Source organism: Dromaius novaehollandiae, chromosome 21 (genome assembly GCF_036370855.1).
Source record: "Dromaius novaehollandiae isolate bDroNov1 chromosome 21, bDroNov1.hap1, whole genome shotgun sequence".
NCBI lineage: Eukaryota > Metazoa > Chordata > Aves > Casuariiformes > Dromaiidae > Dromaius > Dromaius novaehollandiae.
Genome location: NC_088118.1, coordinates 11708908 through 11733426, shown reverse-complemented (window position 1 = coordinate 11733426; position 24519 = coordinate 11708908). Strand labels below are relative to the sequence as shown.

The 24519-nt window shown below is 34.0% G+C and overlaps 1 pseudogene; it reads left to right on the top strand.

Annotated features, from left to right (window-relative positions):
• The first annotated feature begins 642 nt into the window (after nucleotides 1–642).
• Nucleotides 643–24519, top strand: part of LOC135330446 (gamma-2-syntrophin-like) — a 108415-nt pseudogene continuing 84538 nt past the window's right edge.

Here is a 24519-nt window from a genome sequence, read left to right as displayed (position 1 = left end):
GGGGCACACACAGCCTGCCCCTCTGGAAGGTTCTGCATGCTGTGGCAATGGCATGTTCACGGCTTTCAGTGTGATTACCAGGTTGTTTACCCTAAAATTACTCCCTTATTCTTGTCTGCTTCTTTCTAACTATAGTACAACCAGTGCCAACTGCCAAATAGTCATGACTGCCGGCTAGCATCTCCTAGCCTTGTTATGATTTATCTTGGATACAAAATAGATTGCATGACGAACAATTGTTTAAATAATTATTTCTCCTTTTCTAGAAGGCCTTTCTTTGCTGTATGAGCGTACTTTTTTAGAAAGAACTCAAATTTCCAAGTGTTTATGTTTGTGTATATTACTTTTATAGCCACCTAGGATCATTACATATATATATGCTGAAAATATATATATATACACACACACACAGTATATATATATATGTACTATATATATACACAGTATATATATATATATATATATATATATATATATATATATATATATATATATATATATATATATATATATATATATATATACATACTGAATCTTCTCCCAAATATATCCCTTTATATCAAATTGTGTGGAAAGCTTAAAGTACCTCCTCATGAAATCTCTCCCCTTGTTCATTAACGCACAAATAGAATACTCTTCATAATGAAGGATCCCCTTCCTCGACTGCCAGCGCTGGATGTTGACAATCTGGTAATGATGACAAAATGGGTAGACATTGATGGGTGGATGTAAAATCCTGCTACAAAACACTAAACTGAATTCTGTGATTGTTCAGTGACAGACAGCAAGCAGCACCAAAAATTAGAACTATAATTGGCTTCTGACATTGGCCCTTAAGCTCCATTCACATCTCTAGAAAAGTCTTTTATATATTTGTATCCATCCACATGCAGAGATAAACTTTTCTATCAAACCATTGTGTTTTAAAAGAACATAATAGGTCACCTATGTCAAGAGCTATCTCATAACTAAAAGACAGGTGTTTGACCACATAGTTCTCCAAATTACATTTAAAAAGTATCATAAGGCAAGTCTCGATGTTCTTTGAGAAACTTTATTAAAGCTGTTGGTTGTTTTCAGCTATATCATTCTCAGGAGTTAGGTCTGTGAGCCAGAGTTTATGATTTATTTGTAGGGAAATACACTTAAAATGAGGAGGGTAATTCATGTTTTTCCTGACATAGAAAGATTTGAGAAGTGGATTAAAAACTTTTTGAAAAATACATAGTATTAAAGGATAGTTTCAGTAGCAATGGAAATTGTTACAACCTCCACTTTATGCCTCCAGTTACCAACTAGTCTCTTCTCTAGTTACTGATCTCTTGCTCTTCTATTTGGTGTCTATGTTTTCAAGTTTGCATTGCATTTGCTTTTCAACATATTCTCGCATCATTCTTGGAGTTCTTTAAAGTTTTTGCCTTGCTGCTGTCTGTTTCAATATTGATGACTGAGATCTTTTAAGCTCCCCAATCTGTTTAGTTATATGTGCTATTTCAATCTAGAGCTCTCCTGAAATTGTCTCTCCCTGAAATTCTCTCTCCCAGGGCTTCTAAAACCTTTTGGGACTACATCTAAGCAAAAAAATGCAGGCTTAATTAACAAATATATTTTTGGTACTGCTTTCATGCTTAAAGCTTTGGAGAGCTACAGGTTGTTGAAAGCGACATAAGTACTGAACTGCATCCTGCCCAAGTCTGATTTCATCTGTGGTCTGTGCGTGTCAGCATCTTAGGTTAGGGCAAAATCCTTTCTGCTTATTCACATCGTGAACAGCTTTTTTATGCATTGCAGTTGTTTGCCCTTGTGCACAGAACAAGATCTTGTTCTGAAATAAAGCCCTTGTCTCTGAGCTACGTACTGTGACAAGATATAAACCCACTGGTTGTGCTCTGGCCTCCCTTCAGAACAAATGTTGTTCCATGAGCATGATAGTGACTGAGGAACAAACGAGTTGATCACTTCTAAATATTACTTCTAACCACAAAAGTTAGTTTAACTCCACCCTTTCACTTTTGCAGCTACAAGGGTTTTTTTTGCCTAGAAATTGCTTTTGCTTCTGTCGTGATGACTGCTGATGTTAGTCTTTCATGAAAAGCAAAGTGCTTCCTTAAATGCAGTTGCATTGTCTTTGAACATATCTAAGCCTGTTCATGGTCAACAACCATGAACTCCAGTGTTTCCATGCTTTGGAACAAGACAAAGGTTTTATTCAGGCATGTACAACTGGATTTCTGGATTGCTCCTTCCCCCTCCCTCCCCCCCCCCCCCCCCCCAATAAGCTACATTTTCATTTAAAGGCATTTAAAGGACTTTTTTTTTTTTAATTAAATACTGGCTTTACCAATAAGATGCTTTTTTTATTTACCCTTTTGGTTGTGTTCTGTGCTCTGACTGTCTGCCCTAACAGGTGGCTGGACTCATTTTCACAGAGGGTCCTGTCCATCCTATAGTTCTCTCTACCATGCACCTATAAAATTCCAGGAAATAGCTTTTTAACACTGGATATCTAATTGGCATCAAGAACAAAAGCGCAAAAATTGAAATGAACTCACAGACAACATTCATATCTGCACACAATCCCTATATGCTAATTCTTGTGAGTCGACTTTGGTTTCTTGGACCAAAGAGACAGTGTTTAGGAATTTTATTTCTATTCAAACCTTAAATAGAATTCACAGGAAGAATTCATCTTATGCACCTACATTTTCTAACTTTTCATTTTATGACCTTTCAATGATTTCAGTTTTTCCAGAAACAGATAGCAGATTTAGTAGAGATATCAAGATTGGAACCCATCATTTTGCAGTGGGATTTACGCCCAGAGTTAGGCTTTGTTTCAACTTCTCCATTTGTTTGTCTTACCCATCTGTTACAGGCTTTTGCCTGTCATCTTAAATTTCCAGTTCTGTGTAGCAGTACTTTTTTATGAAATGATAGATATGTTGGTCCTTGAAACCTCTTGTTATTATTATAGGGCTATATAAGAAGTGTTAGAAGTAATCTTAATCTTGCAAATTCCATTATTCTGTAATATTAAGAAAATTATAGTCCTATTTGGGCTTTGGCAGTGAATGTGTATTTCTGTGCTTCCCTCTAAAAGATTCCTTGATTGTAAATTTAGGGGAAAAACTGAACATCTAATTTTATAAAATTTTGTGACGAAGTATTGACCATACAATGCTAAAACTTTATAACAATGAGAATGTTACTGGCCTACTCTTTTTTAAAATTAACTTTTTAAAGAAAAAGCCTGTTTCCAAAATATACATTTCTCCACAGTAAACTAAGTCAAAATGAAACAGCTAGGCTATACAGTCACAGAACTGCTTCTGCCTACCATGCACTTAGGTAAATCTGTTTTCTCTTTCTATGTTGGTACTTTTGATACTTGTCAATTTAATCTGTTTCTTAAAGCTTAGAAGCTAGCTAATATCATTCCCAAAATGTTAACCCAATTCTTAAACATAATGATAGGTATTACACAGCCAGTATCACTTGGAAAAATGGACAATTGAATCCTTGTCTACTTGCAGCAATAAAAGGTCCCACAAAGGTAGGAATGTTTCATATTGGTATCCTGAACAATTACAGTTTTAATAATTACATTCTGTCTACTCAAATGCACCTTGAAGTTCCATGCAGTCCACTTATTCTTCCTCTAATCTCCTAGAAACAAGAGACCCAAAAGCCTGCTATGCTATCTGCTGTAAGAGGTACAGAATTACTTCTGCTTTGTAGCACAATTTGAGTAAGTGATCTTTATAGTGTACACATCGAGTACTTTGGAAACCTTCAGAATGAATGGCTTTAATAAATAAAAAATTATTAAAGGATATAATTAGTAAAACAAAACACTAGTTAAAAAACAAAATAGTATTATTTTCAGATTTTCTGTTCAGATTCAGATTGATAATTGTAACACTTTCTAAAGAGTTTTCCTTGCCTATACAGAAATAATATTACACAGTTATCATACAGTCAACTGTAGTGCTATATTTTTGTGGTTGTTTCTTAAGACAGCTACAGATGTCTGCCTCACTTTAGCCTCAAACCATAAATAAATTAGTCTGAATAGAAAAATTATACATAACATACAGGCAACTAAGAGGTAAAATAAGCTGTCTCTATATTTGAATTATACAAAAACATTAGGTTTTCATCATGCATAAAGTTACCATTTATGTCTTCAGAAGATTTGGTTTTTTACAAATATTAGAGTTTGGTTTTGGCATGAAGTTCTTGTATTAGAATTTTGTTTCATAACTGCATACAAAACTAGTATAATTTTCTGTCCAAGTTTCATTGCTGTGAAATTTTGTCTGCATAAGTACTGATTCAGACCTAAGATCTACTGAGTCTAGTATCCTTTTTTCAAAAGTAGCCATTAATGTATCCCTAGGAAAGGATAAGGATAGGGCAGGAATATATGATGCTTTTCTTAACACTTTCCCTGCCTGAAGTTATTCAGGGTTTTCCGAAGCAAAATGTAGTTTGTATTAGCTCTTAACAGAATTATTTTCCATGTCCAGTCTAGATTTTCAGCATCCAAAATTTTTTTCTCATCAGACGCTATAGATCTGCTACTCATTGCACAAAGAATCACCCGTTTTTGTTTAATCTGAGCCTAGCTCCTAACAGTATCATTTGATGCCTCCTAATTCATGTATTGCAAAAGATGATAAAGACTGGTTCCTATTCACTGTCTTCCATGCCACTTGTGTTTTTTTAAGACTCTCCTGATCCCCAGTCCATCTCTCTTCCTGGCTGAGGAGTTATAGGCTATTCTGTTATTCTTTGTACAGAAGCTCTTTTGTCCTTCCATCATCCTTATTGGCCTTCTCTAAACCTTTTCCAGAAGTTTTACATATGAGGGGACCAAATTGGTATACATAATTCAAGGATAGGTGAACTTTGGATTTTTACAGTGGTATAATTTACATATATGTATACCTATATATATACATACCTGTATACACACACACACTCACACATATATTTATTTATATATTTTATCTCTATTCTTTTGCTTAGACTTCCTAAAATTTGATCTGTGTTTTTGACCACTGCTGAAGACTGAACTGATGTTGTTGTGGAACTATCTATTTTAACCCCGAGGTTTGACTCCATTATAGAAATAACTGATTTAGAAATAATCCTAACTTTATATAAAAGTAATATATGTGGGGGAAAAAAAGACTCTCTCATTAACACTTATCTACTATTGTCTTTTATCTGCTATTTTATAATTACTATTTCATGAGATCCTTCTGCAGATATTCCAAGTTCACTCATCCTTCTTGTCTCAGGTATAAGCAGTGAAGATAATCTCACTATCTGACCCTGGTGATTTGCTATGTTATTTAGTCAATTTGCTCCTAAAGTTATTTCAGAATCATACAGATCCATATATCATTTGTGCTACAAGGAGTATTGGAGGAACATTTCTATTTGCTTTCACAGTAAGCCCTAATGAAAAGTGTTCATTTATCTTCCCTCTAACAGCTTTATTTTCTCTTAGTACTCCTTTATATCTTCATCATAAATTGGCCCTGCAGTTTCTTTGGCAGACCTCCTGCTCCTGATATATTTGAATATTTATTATTATTTTTGATTGTTTTTGATTCTTTGATTCTTTGATTCTTTGTTTCTTTTTGTCAGTTGTTTTTTGAACTCTCTTTACTTCCAATGTCTAATTCTGTTTTTATATTTCATTTGCTTATGTTCCTTTCTCTTGTCTTCATTTCAATATGATGTCCACTCCTTACATCTGATAACCTCTCTTATCCTGCTATTTAGCCATGCTGCTTTCATTTTGTCTTTGTTAAGCTTTGTTAAGCCACATTCAGTGGCTCTGCATTTGCAGCGTGGTAACCTTAAGTAGTCTTCACACCGCCTATGAAGATTTAATATTCAACTTTATATTCCTTTTTACCAAACTTCCTTACTTTTGCATAATTCCTCTTTTGGGATCAAAATTGCAGTGGAATTTTTGAACTTGCTGCTCTTGCAGATGTTGAATCTAAAGTACACAGTGGTTGCTGCTACAGAGTAGATCCTTTGTGGTATTCAAGACAGGAGCAAGCTCCATAAGCAGCTGCTCCATGAAGCAGTCACTGATAGACACCTACATTTTATTGACTGTGTTATATTCTGGTGTGATATTTGTCTGATCTACATGAGGTTAATTTAAATCTGTCATCAGTGTTATATTTCTCATTTTCATCACCTCTTTGCATATCTCGGTTACTGTTGTCAACCTAGTTGACTCGTATCATTGTAATATACAGTCTTGCTTGTATTTAGCTTGGAATCCATAGAGATTTTGTTTTATTTGATGAGGTAGTTGGTTTATTAGTTTTCTTTGAGTCTAAGCTCTTTTTTCTCACAGAGCCTCTACTCTGCTGTTCATGCAGACTATTTTACCTTTACTATATGTATGTATATTTATGTATAGTTTTCATTCTGGCATTACAGTCGTCTTCTACCTCTCCAAAAACCCTTCACTTGAGCATACAGCATTTCTCTGCTTATATCCATAATACAAGCATAGTCCACAATAATGCTCACCTGTACTTCTTTCCCAGCCCTACAGTTTAAAATTTCACTTACAGCCTTCCTGAATTTTAAGTACCAGCAGCTTTGGCTTATTTACAGTCCAGATGAAGTGTGTGCCTCCTGAACGGGCTCCCTTTATTTCAAAAATTCCTTCAGTTTCTGATGAATCTGAATCCATATTTCTTGAGTTATCTTTTCAGGCAGACATTAGAGCTTTGTCTGTCTCCTCCGTCCTGTGGGGAGTATTGGAAGCATTTTGGGGAATCTTACTATAGAAGTGCAGGTCTCCAACTTACTTCCTTGCAATCTAGTTTTTATCTCTAGAGCTTATTTCCTGAATTTCCCTATGTTGTTGGTACTCATGTAGATCAAACCTACAGACTCCTTCCTGTTTTTTTCTGGGCTGAGCAAGATTCCTGTGAGATGTATCACCTTGCACTTGACTAGACTTTCTGGAGTCTTTTCCCTGGTGTCAAAAACCTGTCTATTTGCCTGATGGTCATTTACCACTATTTCAACTATCTAGGATCTCAGTTTTAAGAAAGAGATTCTCACAGCAAGAAAATACATGACCATCCTCCACTGGGAGAACTACCAGTGGAGTTACATCCCGCATCACTAACCTGTGCATCCTGTCATGAGACTAGACTTGGGGATCCTGCTATATGATGTTCCTGAAAGTCTCTGTAATGAACCATGTATATATGCTGTCTTTCCCGTGCGGAAGGAACTCAGACATATGATACTAACATGGTAAATTGCATAGCTCTCATCATCTTGCATGAATTCTGCCTTCATATCTTCTTTAAACAGATAAAGTTCATACAAATATTAAATACTTAGAAAAAAATATATTTAGGCATTTTGCATTAGTAATACAGAATAAATTGTACTTTAATCTTTAGGTGCCTCCCTTCTTACTCTGTAGGATGAGGCTACTTGTGATAGATTTAACTGATTTTATTTCTATGGGTGAACCCAGATATTGTAGCGGTTAGTACCATAAAAAGCCCATGAGGATTTTAATAATTCTGCATTTAGAACTGAATTAAATCTGTGTTCATGAAATAACATGATAGATCATGGTTTAAAGAAAAATAAAAAAGAAATATCATTTCATTTTAAGGTCTAAAGGCCATATTATTGTTAAAAAATGTTCACTATTTTAAATTCCAATTATGGTTTACCCTGGTAGCAAGGTTTAAAATGTTGTGTCTGTAGTCTGAATGTGTCTATTTTCAACTTCATGTCACTGAAATTTGCACTATATTTGTCTGTAAGATTCACTCTTCTGCCAAGGAAGTTGCTTAAAACTGTGCTTGACCATCCCTGAAATACGCTTAAAAAAGCTAAATAGGTTCAAGTCCTGGTATCTGTTTCACTACAAGACAAACCTCTCAAGCTGTTTGGCATTCTTGTGGCTCTTCTTTGCTGCCTCTCCAGTTTGTGTGTTATCATTTTCAAAATGAGCTTATCAGAACTTGCTGTATTTGTTCAAGTGTTTGCACCACTGCCAGATACAGAAATAATTTAAGTGTCCATATTCCTGCTTAATAGTCATCTAATGATGTAGGATTACACTAGTGCTTTTGGCTGTGGTTTTATTTAGGAACACAGATTTTTCTCATACTCAGTAGAACTCACTTTTTTTGGAAAATCACCTTTTTCCAGATAGAGTGCTCTGCTCTATTTATTTATGGAATTTGTTTTCCTTGTTACAAGAAGAATTTATCTTTTATTTGCTTGTATTAAAATATGTATTGTAACTTACTTCCAATTTAACAAATCATCAAAATAACTATGTACTCAGAATCTGTCCTGGTGATCATTACTTCTCACTTTGTGTCAAACAAACAATGTACAAACATTATTGCAATTAATTTAGATTTTCTTTCAGATCACTAATTTTTTTAACTTTTTTAATAATCCAGGGACTGTCACTACCCTACCAGAAGCATACCCACTTAATGATGACTTTATCTTAATTAAATTTTGATTTGGAATCTTTTAGTTAGCCAGTTTAAATGCATTTAAAATATGCCATATTATTTTGCGTAGTTTTATTTTTTTCATTAAGCATTTTTGTGGTGTCAGATTGGTGCCTTATGTGGGTTATTACAGCACTGGTACCTGTCACTAAGACTGGAAACTGCATAACAAATATTAATTTAATTTGAAAAGCTCTGTTTTCCATAAAATTATTCTCCTTTAAATTTTTATGAGCTGGGTTGATTGCCATTCTGTAATGGAACAGGTGGTTGGTTGACAGATTATGATCATCTGACCTTTAAGCCCCTGTGATATAATGAATGTATATATGTTTTAAATATTGACCCAATTTTAGCTTTCTTCTATTCTTCTGCAATTATACACTCTTCAGTTTTTGGAAAATTGAAAATCACTAACAAAAATCTATCTTTCAGTGAAAATCAGAGGTAGGATTTGGTCTTGTATGACCATTAGTCATGATCATAGCGAACGATATATGATTATGTAATAGCAATACTGTTTCATAAGACAGATTTATGCAAACAGTTGAGATGAGTTTGTTTAAATGATCTTGATAATGACACTGTCCAGCTTTTGGTATTTGACTTGGCAATTTGAACATCTTTACATGTAGAGGGTTCCTTTGCATTTTTTAAATGTAGCTCTAATTTAAAAGGCTGTTACTAAAAAAAAAAAAAATAGATATATGTGTAATAACTTATGTCAAAGTATGTTTTAATAGGAGTATTTGGAGCTACATAATGACCTATGCTATAAGCTATGAAAATATAAATATCAAAATTATAACAAACTATTATGCGAGTAGAGTGCTTTGTAGGGCTCTGAACTGAATAATCTAATCGGTATTATCAGTTGAAATTTATCTGTCAACTGTATAAAATATGTGTATTAGTTATAGTTGAATGGAGAAAATGCCAATAGACAATATCTTGCTTGTTTTTTTATTATAGAAAGGCAAAAGCTGTCCTTGCAGCATATGTACATTTCTTGCCAAATAATGCTCAAGTAATCTAAACTCTGAAATAATTTATTTCATCATTTCTGTACAATGAGTTATATTGGGACAATTTTTTTAGAGAGGATAAGTATAGGTGCAGGGAAAGAAAAAAAATTAAATAAGTGAGTAGGATTTATGTCATAGAAAAATGGCTCTTGGGAATGAGTCAATGATTTTAAACGTAGATATCCATGTATTCTCAATCAGATTGGATCCGAGCTTTCTCAGTACACGTGATTATTTTGATTAAAAGTTTTGATTCAATTCAAAATGAAGAATCAATGAAATAATCTGAAACAGCACATACTTCACTAAAGCTGAATTATATAGTCTGAGATTGAATCATACACACCTTTGATTAAATCAGTTATCATATGTCATGATAGAATACTTTTCCATTTTAGCACAGACTGCAGTAGTATAATATTCATGGGAACAGAAAAGATAAACTTTAAAAATGCAAGGAAGTATTCTTAAGTTTTAACTATATGCTTTAGTTTTTACCCTCTTAAAGTCAAACTGAAATGTATGACTTACTGTTGCCCTTTCCCCCAAGTCAATATTGTCACAAGTCTGCTAAGTTGAGTGTTAGAAAAAATAAATAACGTGTTGGGTATGGGCTTAACTGTTGAACATCAAAATTCACATTTATCTGAATTAGTGAAATCATAAAATGCCCAATCAGAAATTTACATGTAAGAGTAATCTCATATGAGATTCTGATATACAGAATAAAAAGAAAAATATTTTACCTTAAATGTTCAGTAGTTACTGTTGTAGGTGCTGAGAATCGACATTATATGCAGTATCGCTCAGCATGTTGCTAAAAAAGTCCTGCTCAACTATTAATTACTGTCAACAGATGAAGTAAAGATACATGTTCCATTATTATGGTGTCAGGCACTGAGAGGTACACATGAATGAAATGTCAAATTCAATATAGTATTAAACATATGATAGGTTACTATAGAAAAATATTGATAAATGTTTATCTTCTTTATGCACTTCAACAGAAAATGCAAGAAAATAATCATGAGAAGCATATGCTGCAAGAAAATTCACATAGGCCTGAAGATATGGATTAGAAAACATTGGTATTTGCAATTGAAAAATGATCAGCTAGAGAAAATAATTCAGCTGTAAAAATTTGCATCTCAAATCTCTTCATATAGTTTTCTCACAAAAACATTTGTCAAAGCAAAAGGATGTAAAAATTTCCATCTAGGAAGAATAGTGCTTCAGTAATAGAAAAGTAAAACATTAAAAACCTGTGTGCAGAATTCACAATATAAAAGTGTTCTGCTCTCAGTGTTAAAGACCTTTATGGTAAGGGAATTAAATGAGTGCCTATGAAGTCAGTCTTGAATCATACCTCAGAACTGAACTTGATCACCCAGATTCTAGGGTACCTTTGAGAAATAACTTTTAAAAATTAAAAAAAAAAAATCAAAGACATTTTATATGCTTGTTCAGATATCATATTTTCACCTAAATTTATTTTTTCTGCAATTTTTTAAAGCACAGAACTGTTACACTTCGTAGACAACCAGTTGGTGGCTTGGGCTTAAACATAAAGGTATGGATAACTTCTTGTTTGTTTTTCTTTTAATTTTCAGTATAAATAGTTCACCACAGTCTTAATTGGGATCTCATGGTTAATACACATCTTTTGCAGGGTGGTGCTGAGCACAAAGTGCCTGTCGTCATATCAAAAATATTTAAAGACCAAGCAGGTAAAATATATGTTTATATTATTTAAATATATAGTACTATAGTATACATTGTTTTTTCTTGAGAAAATTAAAGGTTCTTTGAACACAGAATTAAAATACATTTATGGATCATTCCTTCAGCATCACACTTTCTTTAAGCCTTTCTATAAATGTCCAAGCGCTCCATATGTCTTTGTGCTGAATTTAAAATCTATAATCTTTTCAAGTCTTTAAGACTTGTACTTGAAATTTTACTGGTCAATATTAGCTTTAGAAAATACACTTTTTACAGCAGAAACACAACTGTGTCATAAACATAGCATTTAACATTAATCATAAAAACACAACTATGTTATAGGAAATCTACTGATACACTTAACTTTAATAACCCAGAGGATAAAATAATATGAACCGAGCATATTTTTCCTGACACAGTAATTCATTGCCATATGGTATGACTTACTGTGCCTAGTAGCAAACAGAGAGTGATTTGTAATGTTGATTTTTATTGTGATAACACCAGATATAAATCAGTATAATCCAACCCAGTTAATTATTACATTGACAAGTATTTGCAAAAGAAACCTCCTTTGCAGGGTAGTGTTAGAATTTGGAACGATCTTGAAAAATTGTAGAACTGTGAAAAAGAAAGGGTCAGTTCAGTGGAACCACTGCACGTAGGTGGGAATAATGAACTACACAAAGATAGGCAGCACCTTGCAAGGTGAAATAAAGGTTTTAGTTGATCAAAAACAAAGTCATATTTTTGTGTCTGGTGGACATGGACATGGTGACTAGTTTGTTGTTTTCTTCACTAAGGCAACCTTTAAATATTTGAAGACTTACCATGTTTCTATGATAAATCTGTATGTTTCCTGTCTTCTCTAGAATAAGTATGGCCATTTCTTATAACCTTTTCTGCAAGAAAAGACAGAACACTATATAATGATACTCATTACATGCTGTGCTCCTTAAAGGACTCAGAGCCATTGGGATCAGGTTTTTGGCATCATCTTTTTAGCTTATCAGACTCTCTTCCTGCTTTGTGTAGTAGAGGCTGAGCATTTTTTTTCTACTTGGCACCATGTTCAGCTTCATGCTTTCCTAGATCTCAGACTGTGCTTTTTTTTTTTCTTCTCTGCATTTTCTTTAGTGGGTCCACATTTTGCTAGAAGTGTAATACCCAAACTTGGAAACCTATTTCCAGCTGATATCTAATGAATACCCAGTATATTGGCTATACTGAATATCCTATTGGAAAGAGTGCTTTAAGTTTCTTACACATAGAGTACTTGTGTTTATATATATCAATATAATATTTTTTATGATTGTTTCTGTTGTTTAAGATTCTGTTGTTTAGGATTGTTTCTATGGTGAGGAAGAGAACAGATATTTTCATATCAATTATAGATGGAACAATAGTAAGCTTCTAATGCATAGCATAATAAATCACACGAAGAAAACAAATATATAGTTAAAAGGAGAAGTATAAGCATCCAGGTCTAAAGAATGTAGTTCAGGCAATTAAATACAAATAAAGGAAAGATATCTACTGCTCTTTTAGGACACAATACTTGAAATCAAAGTTTATTGTAAGGTTGAATATCAAATAGTTATGTGCACTATTTTGTACATTGTAGGTAATTTTTGGAAATCTGTATCTATTTGTAGAGTAACTAGTGCACCAACAATTTTATGGGATCAGCAGTTTACCTCAGAGTTGAGAGTCTCTTCTCAGAAGGTACCTGTTGTAAGATCTTGTAATGTTTTGTCCAAGAAAGCTCTAAAATGAGTAGCAGTTACAATAAGAGACAATGCTGATCCTGGCTGAATCAGTGAGTTGCATGAAGACACTGACCCAATTAACAAGGTATAAAGAAGGTAGTATATGCATTAACTGCACCACTGGTGTGGGTGCTGGACAACATGACCTCCTGAGGTACCTTCCAACCTAACTGTTTTTGTGATTAGCAAAAAAAAGATGTAGCACTGCAGGAGCATAGACATGTGATCAAAATGGTTATTGTGGCATTTCGTATCATGCACCCCCATTCTGGTTACTGAATGCCCGCACAACAGAAAACAATTCTTTTTTGTTTTCTTCTGGAAAATGAATATTTCTAAAAAGCATGAAAGGTTTTGAGAAAAACTTGGAAGTCTGGAATGTTCACATACTGCAAATCTTTCTGCAAATCTTTTTTTGGAGATGATATCGAAATCTCAAAATGTTGCTGGTATTCTGTTTAGAAAAAAGATAATAACAAAATCTGTTCACAGCATTATCTTGATAGCAGGATATTTAATTGGTAATTAAAGCTAATAAAGAGATTATGTCCAAATGTAACTCATAGATGACCCTGAGGAAAGATTTCAATTTTAAGATTCTAATGTTACAGGAAACAGTTTAATACTACTATTTAAAGGAAAAGTAGTTCTATACATATGTGCATGCTTTCTTTTTTTTTCAATTTTATCTCTCCCTATTTATTTATACACATGTATATTATATACATATATATGTGCATATTTATAAAAATATATAATATATAAAAATTGTGAAAGAATAATGATATAATGTAATGAAAGAATAATGTTATAACAAAAGGATATGTTAAGCATGAGGAGAGATGAGACTCATGCAGAGTTATCTCTAACTAAACAGCTATGTGTTCAAAATGTGAATAAATTAACAAGAACTTCTGTTATTCTAGAGACTAATAGTGGTGAAACTGGTAGTCTAACTTGAAAGGTGGCAATGAGATAACACCCTTTGTATGGAAACATGGGCAAAATCACTCAACTTTACTTTGGTTGGATACAGTATTATTTTATAGTTCCAAAAGCTGGAAGTGTAATATATTAAAGTAGTTGATTCTCTTGTATGTACCTTTGCAAGCCTTTTGCTGTCCTAAATAATGTAATTAGTCAGCTGTCTTTATGCCCTCTTTAAATTTCCTAATTATAGGTGAAGAAAGGAAGTGATTTTGTTGGTATTGACCTAAGCAACAGCTGAACACTTCAGCTGTTGATATAGGATGAGGATTTCAAATTTACTTGATTTAATTATTCAACACAAACACTTCTATAGCAACAGTGGTAATAAATATGATTCTTAAATTTTTGTCTATCTAGGAGGCCCCTCAAGGAGCTGTGATCTTTCTGTTTATAATTTCTAGATGAAGATACCCTACTTCACTATATTCCAGATCAATATGACTTTCATGAACAAGTTCACTGAAATATATACAGACACTCAATTCAAAAGCATAACCCTAGATTTCTGAAATACAAGCTTAAGTGGCCATTCAGTTCTGGAGGCTGATATCTCATATATTATGAATCACAGTAAGAATGCCCTGAAATCTGTCTGAATACGTGCTCTTCTCAACAGTATTAAGAAACAGCAAGTTTTGCTAATGTCCCTCGTCACCGCAGTACTTTACATTTCTCTGTGGTTTCTGTGTTCTGTCCTAACAAACATACTGCATTTTTTCATACCACCAAAGCTTTTATTAAAGTTGATTTCAGAAGGAGAGAAGTACTATGTCAGTCTCTAAATGAGAACAAGTAAACATGAACACATTTATGAATTCAAAACAGAAGCAGTGTACTTAACTTTAGAGTCATTTTAATCCAGCACGGTTGATACAGATATCTTTCCAGAGTTATTGAATTGCACACTTTAAGGAGAAGCAAATATATGTTTCCTCAAGTATAAGAAAGCTTAAACACAGGAACACTTACAAATCATCTGTTAAATATAAGATTGGAAAACCTAAAATGGGTAATAATAAAATCATTTCTGCTACAGTAATTAGGAAAAAGAGTAGGCATTCAGGAAAACTGGAAAAGATGGAATATATTCTTATAAAATTGTAGGGATTTTAATAAAAGAAATTATTTACTTCTCAAACTAGCCATCTAGATATCTTTACAGTGCTTATCTCTGCTATGTCAAAATACTGTCTGGAATTAGATCACACAGGAATCCTTACTGGTAAGTTTTGTGTAAATATGAGTCACTTGTGGAAGGCTAAAGGCAACACCATGGAAAATGCCAAAGATGGGACATGTTCTTCCAGAGGTAATAACAGCTGTTTGTATTTCTTTAATAAAAAGAGGATAGTTTAAACTGCTAAATATTTAAGAGCAACTGAATGCTTCTTAGATCTTTCTAAAGAAATGCAGTTACAGGAATATGAAGCATGAAACTTAGATATTAATATAGCACTTACAGATGCTTACTTACCTAGTTGCAAAATTTTAGAATAAAATTTAATTAAGAACAAACTATATGGAAACATATGGACAGTAATTAGACAGTCACAGATAGACAGTTACAGATAGACTGGAACTACATGGAAACTAAACTATGTGGAAACAGACTGTAAACTCTGCATCACATATGTGGTGAGTTGAACAGTCATATTCCTAAAAAAAAAAAAAAAAAAAGTCTTGATTATGAAATAGTAAATACATGGGAAATGAGTGGTCCTTTATTTACTGGGCTCCTCAAAGAAAGTGTCCCATAGCTTATTATTTCACTTCCAAAACAAGGATTTGTTGTTCCTGCCCATGTGTCTAATTTTCCAGTTGACTCAGAATGTAAGCAACATTACTAGTAATTTCACAAAATACGTTTTTGAAAATATACTAACTATTAATGTGAAAGCTTCTAACTAAAATTTTCCCAGATTGATCAATACTTTCTCTTAGTTTTTTCTTTGAGGAGATTTAATACAATATTGTTTTTCCTTTATTTTCCTTTTTGAAGCTGACTTCAAATTGAGTGAATCATTACATAATACTTTGTGTTTTGCTAATAGCTTCTAGATGTGTACTACTCATATTGTTATCATAATCAGTATTAACAGCTAATTTATGGTAAAGAATGCAGTAGTTTTGCAGTCCAGTATAGATTCCTTTTCTTACAGATGGGTGATTGAACAATTGAACATGGCTAGTTGAAAGGAATCAGATCATTTAGGCTTATTTGATGCACAGTGAACCTATGAGAAATGTTGTCAGGTCCATTAAATGTCCCTTAAAATCCTTATACACAGTAAGAATTAAATTGCATGATCTTTTCTATGTTTCTCCCTATTATTTTTCTCCCTATTATCTGTTATTTTCATTTTAAATGACTAGGGAGTCTTTATGAGCTTTTGGAGGCTGTAAATCCTCGTGGACTTTAAAATAACTTCATTGTACGTATAACTGACTTTTAATCACATATAGTATTGGGGGCGGGGTTTGTAAAAAAAGTTTATTATACCGGTCAAGGATAAAATTTCTCTTTTATGTTGTAGAATTATGAAGCTAGCAATCACATTTTTTTACCTTGATGCAACATTCCATTTTTGTGAGAACTGCTGTAATAATCTGACTACTGCTGTGAGCTTTGCCTGTATCTCTTGTAACATGTCAAGTCAGACAAGCAACAATGATGAAACAGACTCATCTCTTCAGAAACAGAACAGTGAGTTCAGCTCACTAAGGCATGATGAAAATAGTTAAATAAAATTAAATACAACTTGGTGGAAGAGGGATAGTTTGGATTTTGAAAGCATTTTCCCACCTTCTGTGCTCTATAAGGTGATGTATAACCCACATGCTGCTATATTGAAAAAACTTCTGTTTTATGTGGTTAGTCCATTTCTGACTGAAAATGGCATGTACCATGGAAGAAGTGGAACAAACTCAGGACATTCAGCTATTGAAACATTCTTGGCTTGCAACCTTGCACTCTGCAAACACAGAATGTGTCTATGACCAAATGCCACATCCTGGCTGCCTGTATTCAGGGCCTTCTGTTTAGAGGACATAGTGTGGATTTGTCAAGGGCTTATGACAGGTTCATTTACACATAGATGCCAAACAAAGATGGTTTAATGTGGAAGCACATGTGCTGCTTCCTCCCTAAGTATTTTTTCAGAGTTGACCCCAGTCATTCACAAAGGTAGTACAGCTGAGGTAACCAAGGCTAGTCTGAATGGGTCAGTGGCCAGAAGCCAGGAGCTTGACTCCAGTGGGCCAACAAGGTCAAGTTTAAGGACGAGTTAAGCCCAGATGGAGGTGCTTGTGTGCATAAGGAAGTCAGAGTGGATCAAAAGCTTGTGTTACACCTTGCACTGATGAAGGTGGAGGTTGAACATGAGTCCTTCATTGAACAGAAGAAAGGCCTTACTTGAACATAGGACATTAGAACTTGCACGCTATTTAATATCTGTACACTGTTTCCTAGTGTCACATATTTGACTTAATATTTTTGCAGGTTTATTCTTATTCTCTTCTATTTATTTTTAATTATTTTGCCCATGTTATTTTTCTTTATTACTGGAAAGCTAAAGGTATCTGAAGATAACATCTACTCAGTGTTCTCGCTCTTAGATCCACGCCTCCAGCACTACGTTTGGTTTGACAGGACCGAGTAGAACATTCTTAGCATTTAGGATTTTTTTCTTTTTCAGTATTGCATCTTTGAGACTAGTCAGGCACCAACAGGGGCCTCATTACCTGTGGATAGAAAGAACATCTCTATGAACAGTTTAATAGCAATCAACAAGAAGAGGCAAGTAGTTTGATCTCTGATTGAAGAATATATTTTTATTCAAAATAATAATTAAGCACATACTTAAGTTGCAATGATATGGAGTCACTATATGTTTAGTGAAAAGTGTATGGATAAATTAATTCTACAGTTGAGGCTTTAGAGTAATATATGATAATGGGATTTGTTTTGAGGGTTAAATGCTGAAACAAGGGACTTATTGAGGTAACTAAAGAATTCTTTGAGTAGAAGGATGCACAAGCTTAATTTTTAGTTGTTTGCTTAAGTGAACAGGCATATACTTAAAATCAGATCTGAGAAATGTTTTTAAGAACATAATGTTTTTAAGAAGATATTGGAAATATTTGTATGCTTTAAAATTATTTATAAATGATTCCCCAGGAAAAGAAAAATTGGAATGACATATTTGTATGTTTCACTTGAAAATTATGTTTTGTTGTGGAATTTGCTTTAATTTTCTTTTTATAGGATTTAAGAGCTTGATGAATTCAAAACACATTTTTAGAGAGAAAACCAAAGTATTCACATTTTAGGCTGATATAAAAAATTTTTTCATTTATTTGATTTGGCTAAAAAAACAGAAAGAGTGAACTAGCTGCCCAATTCCAGACTTACACAGTCACTTTCTTTCTTTCCTGAAATGAGGCTTTATATATGTGTGTATTTATATACATGTGTGTGTGTGTGAATGACACCTGAGGGCTGTGCTGCCATTCAGAGGGACCTGGACAGGCTGGAGTGATGGGTAGAGGGAATCTCCTGAAGTTGAATAAAGGGAAGTGCAGGGTCCTGCTCCTAGGGAGGAATAACCCCATGCATCAGTACAGGTTGGGGATTGACCTGCTGGAAAGCAGCTCTGCAGAGAAGGACCTGGGAGTCTTGGTGGAGAAGTTAACCATGAGGCAGCAATGTGCCCTTGTGGCCAAGGCAAATGGTATCCTGGGTTGCATTAGGAAGAGCATTGCCAGCAGGTCAAGGGAAGTGATCTTCCCCCTCTACTCAGCCCTGGGGAGGCCACACCTGGAGTACTGTGTCCAGTGCTAGGCTCCCCAGTACAAGAGAGACATGGAGTTACTGGAGTGAGTCCAGCAAAGGCTTACTAAATCCCCTGATGAGGGGACTGGAGCATCTCTCATATACTGGGACTGTTCAGCCTGGGAAAGAGAAGGCTGAGGGGGGATCTTATCAATGTGTATAAATATCTGAAGGAAGAGTGTCAAGAGGATGGGGCCAGACTGTTTTCAGTGGTGCCCAGTGACAGGATGAAAGACAACTGAAACACAGGTAGTTCCATCTGAATAGGAGGAAACCTTTTTTACTGTGAGGGTGACAGAGCACTGGCACAGGTTGCTCAGAGAGGTTGTGGAGTTTCTATCCTTGGAGACATACAAAAGCCATCTGGACAGGATCCTGGGCAATGTGCTCCAGGTGATCTTGCGTGAGCAGGATGATCTCCAGAGGTCCCTTCCAACCTGAACCATTCTGTGATTCTGTAAAGATGTTTCTGGATATTGTACTTTAGTTCTGTATGTATTTCATGATCAATATTCACTTTGGAAGGTGCATTTTGCAGTTTATGAAACAAAAGATCAATATTAAATCTGAAAACCATAATCTGTAATTTCAGTGAACTTGTAGTATTACAGTTATCATTCACATACTTTAATCTTAATAGAGAAAGGTATCAAAATGCAGTATACTGTTTTAATTATCATCTCTTCCATGTAACATTTCAGTGAATATACTACTGCCTTAGGATACCACTGATATGAACAATTCCTATTCTTTCTTCTACCTACCTCTGGTTGAACGTAGTTCCTTCATGAATTTCAGAAATCTAATTAAATGGAAGATACTATTTGAATTTATTACCATTACAGTCCAGGTAGAAGAAAAAAATTATAATTATTCCATGCAGGCAAATTAGAGACCTAGACCATACGTGTTCACTCAGATCATTTGTTCAGGAGAGAACCACCTGAAATCTTTCTGAAGATGGATGGTGTTTTGGACTTTGGGTTTGGAGCTTGCTTTTACCATGGTGCTTTAGTGTGGAAGCTGAAGAAGCAAGCAGCTGGACAGAAAGCATCCTCTGGTCTGTAATACAGACTCACAGTGCACTGAAAGATACCGATTAAATTCAGAAGAAAATTCATGCAGATATTTTGGGGCAGAAGCACAACCAAGAATCATACAGTATATTTGATGGAAAGAGCAAATGTAGTGATCCTTCTGCTGGGAGATAGTGTCATATGGAATAATATGAGAAATTTAATAACATCCTTTGGCAATTTCAGAAGAGTTCTATTTTTGATCTTTTCACTGTTCTTATCTTCTTTGTACTGATTTATGAATTAAAGACTTTTTAGGCTATTTTAGGAAATATATCTCTTCTTTCCTTATAACTCATTTAATGTATATACTTCTGCTATTTCTGGCATCACCTCAGTTTGTCAAGTAAGTATTCCAATTTTCATATCTACAGCTGTTACAACGTTTTTTGCATTCTATAATGGTATGTAATGGAAACTGAGTTACCTATTTTGGAAGAAAAGATTGAAGATACCAGATTTGCGTTTAATTTATTTCTATATAAAATGTTACATATTCATAACTTGTCTGACTTTATATTATGCTATTCAGCTCAGTAGGCTTTTTACCTGTGATATTAATCATATGTGTATTAGAGCTAACCTTACACCTTAGAATATTGCAATTATGTGAGCAGATTCATCTTCCTTTACATTTTACTGCATTCCTCAATTTATTCACCAAGTGATTAATTAATTTTAAAATGTGTGCAACTATTTTCAACTGAAAAATACTGTACTCATTCTTAAAATATTATCAGGTTTATATTGAGTAACATGTAAAGACTTTCTGATACTATTAACCGTATCCTAGAAATGCTGCATTTTTATCAATTTAACTAAGTTTGCACTGACTTTTAATGGGGTCCTAATTATTCTTGCCTGGTAGAACTTTTTTATATTGTTTAACAATAAACATAGCTTGCTCACAACTGTAACTGTTGCTTTTGCTACTTACTTATTGCTACTTACTTCTGTCCTTATACAATAGATGAGTATTTTTACTTTTATTTTCAAAAGTAATGAACTTATTGGCTATAGTTAGGAATGTATCTCAAATAATAAATAACAGTAGTAATGTAGCATTTTCAAATTTTCTAAAGATATATTAAAAAAAAAGATGCTGTGTTTCTCATTACACCATCTTAGGTGCCATGTGTTTCCTTGAAAAAGTGAAGTTTTAAGTACTTCCATGACTAAAGTTCCAATTTTATGTGTCTTAACTTCTAGTATAGGTATTTTTCTATAAAGACAAAGTCAGATGAGGAAGAACTGATTTACTAAGTGTGCATAAAACTGAAAATGTTTTCCTCTAGTACAAATTTATTCACATAATCACACATTCACAAGTTATACCACTCAACACTATTGGGTGAGGCACATGAATTACAATGAGATGAGAATTTACTGTTCATCAGCTGACCCATGATAACATTCATACGGGCTCTCTTTGCTGGCAACAAATACAAGATAATCTGTGTTACGTTAAACCCCTTCCCTTAACTAAAAAGGTAACTTCATGTGTCTCAGTTTTTCTTAATTGACTTCACACTGAATATTATTTGCTTGGAAATCACTGAAAGAATCACATTTTTAGCAGTTTGGCTTAAGATTATGATAACGAGACATACAAATACCTGGACTTCTGCAGGAAATTCAAGTTATTTGCATTTTTCTCCTAATTTCCTAAAGTAGGTCGAAAGTTAGTCTATTTTATCACAGTGTGTGTTGACACTTCACACAGATCATCTGATAAACTGTCAATGCAGCTGATGTCACAAACCTGCTTGCAATGAGAAAATCATACAAAAGCCTTCAATAATTTTTCTTTTAGTCAGTGCTAAAAGATAGACGGGCAGAAATTTAACTGAACTGTAAAGCTTTTCCTGTTATATCTTTTGATATACAAAGCACATTTAATTAAAAAAAAAGGAGTCATCCCCAGGACTTTTCCACATGTCTTCTATGTTTTGAAATGCATAGAGCTTATTGCCCCCACCAGATCAGAAAAAAAATGGCAAATTCTGGCAGTAATATAGGCTCTCAGAGTTATTAGGCAATTAGTATCAAAATGGTATTTTTTGAAATTGGCAAGAGACGCAGAGGACAGTTATAATATCATCTGCCTTCTAAAAGTCACAGCAGGGCAGGAAAAGGTTTGGGTTTTTAATTTTTTTAAAAGTTAAGGAAAGAATTTTCTCCTGTTTATGCTTTTCCTTGATGCCAATTGCTATGCTTTTGCGGTTGCTAATTGCACTTACCCATTTGCCTCCGTTTATTTTTTGGCTTATATAAAATGTAAAACAGTATTTGTTTATAAGAAAACAACATTTGTTCCATTGATATAGTCTGCAGTGAAAAATATTATGAATTTGTTGTTGCAGTAGTTTTCCTTTCAAGTTGGACTCAGTGCCAGCCATATAGGGGAAAGCACTTTTATTGGTAGAATGTTCTAATAAACAATTTATTCTGAAAACCTGCTTTTTTGCTTGTAATATCTGAAGGGAAATAGTGAAGAAGCAAAGCCAGTGTCAAAAGCAAAGCCATCTGCAAAACAGATTCATCCCTGTTACGTTTGCCTGTGTGACGTTTTCTGATTCTTTTAGAATTAAAACAACTTTTCATTTGAAAAAAGAAATTTCTAGCAATTCACAGCAATAAAGCAGGCTTTGAAATCATGAGCTAACTGTAAAATCTCCCCTTAAGCTGCCTATTTCTGTAAAAGATCTCATAAAATAGTTTAGATGGTCTTAAGTATCAGAACTGACTACAAGCTTGCTGATCATTCCAGGGAATGGAGTGGAGAATGGGATGAGAGAACAGCCTGTGAGGGATTCTCACACTGAAAATGAGTAGAAAAAGAGATGGAAAATCACAGAGATAAACAGAGCTAGAAATGAATAAAGCAGAATAGGGAAGAAAAATGGTAATAATACTGGAACAGAGAAAATCATTTTTGTTACAGGACCATAGTAAATACGACACTAACAATCTGAAGTATATATGGTTAGAAGTGTCCACCATTTCTTCACACCCCCACCCCCAGTGGAACCTGACTCAGTTACATTTTTCTGGATGAGATATCCATGTTTGATTTGGGAGGATTATTATTCTTAATTGCTGTCTAAGTCTTCTTCAAAAACTGCTATGAAAATCTGTCTGCTCTCAATGTGAGATTCTCTTTGCTCCTCATGAGGTCTGTTTTTTTTTTTTTTTTTTTTTTTTTTTTTTTTTTTTTGGGATTATAGTTCCCATCTCACTGTAGCTCCCATTGCATTCTAGGAACCGGGAATTAGAAAAACAGTGCTTAGGTTTCTCACAGCAAAAAAGATCCAGAAAATGATATGGGTAGCATAAAGTATGAAGAATAATTCTGAGAAGAATCAACGTCTGGAAATCAAACTATAGTTTATACTAAATCCTGTTTTCATCCAGGATATCTTTATTTACAACAAATACTTCCTTAATATGTTAATGCCATGTTAAATTAGTTGTGTTTGAACAAATATGCTCATTATTAGAATACTACATATATTCCTGTATGCACCTTTGCAAATGTTCCTTTGATAGTAACAGCAGTACTCAAGGACTCAACAGTGTATTTTGTAAGCCAGAAATACGTGTAATTCTTCTGAGGTAAATATCTCTCTTAGAGCAACAGCTGTTTCCTTTTCAGTAAAAAATATCAACTTATTTAGCAGTAGTTTACAAGAAATGGAGAAAATCACAATATTGGTATTCTCAGTGAAATAAAGGCAGAAATTAAGGTCACTAGCTAGCATGGAATTTGGGTAGAATATTGAGACAAATATTTCTATCAGTGTAAAAAGAGATAAATCATCTCAAATTCCACATAATCTATTGGGAGCAAATAAACTCCAGTGTTCAATAGTCTTATATCAAATAGCATAGTTTCTTCTGGAAGTGTACTTTCTCTTACCCTCATGGTAAGGCATTAGTTTAACAATGAATTCATGGCTTGAGCAAAACTTACTGACTCAAAAAGCATCATCTTTTGCAGCAGCAGTTATTTTATGGGATTCTCATCCAAGTATTCAGCCAGCCTAATCCTGCTTAGCTTTTGGAATCTGATGCAATTACGGGCTATTGTGATAAGGCAAAAGGCTTACTACCCAGATTTATTTTATAGTAATGTGAAGTCAGAACTTGCTGTGTTTAGATATAGTATTCTCCCCTTTTTCTTGGCAACATTATGTCAAGTAAGTCTTTCTCATGCTTTTACAGATTCCTATATTTGCCCTCTAGTTGCCTTTGTATGTTTACCTTCTGTTTGTGTAGCTTCTTAGCTCTGCAGTAATCTTGAGAGAGTAAATAAATAAGAGCTATACAACTCTATTTTGAATTATGTGCCAGCGGAGAGGAGGAGGGAAACAGAAAGTAAAATCAAGCAATCCATAGTTAGACTACAAAGCCTACATCTGTGCTCTTGGCTTTCTGATCACCACGGAGTGACACTAAATCACACTTAATTAATTGCATTAATTTCTTCAAATGATTTAACATTTTTGGTATGCTCCCACAGATTCTTCTGTCGTAATAATTGCACATGTTTAATTACTAACA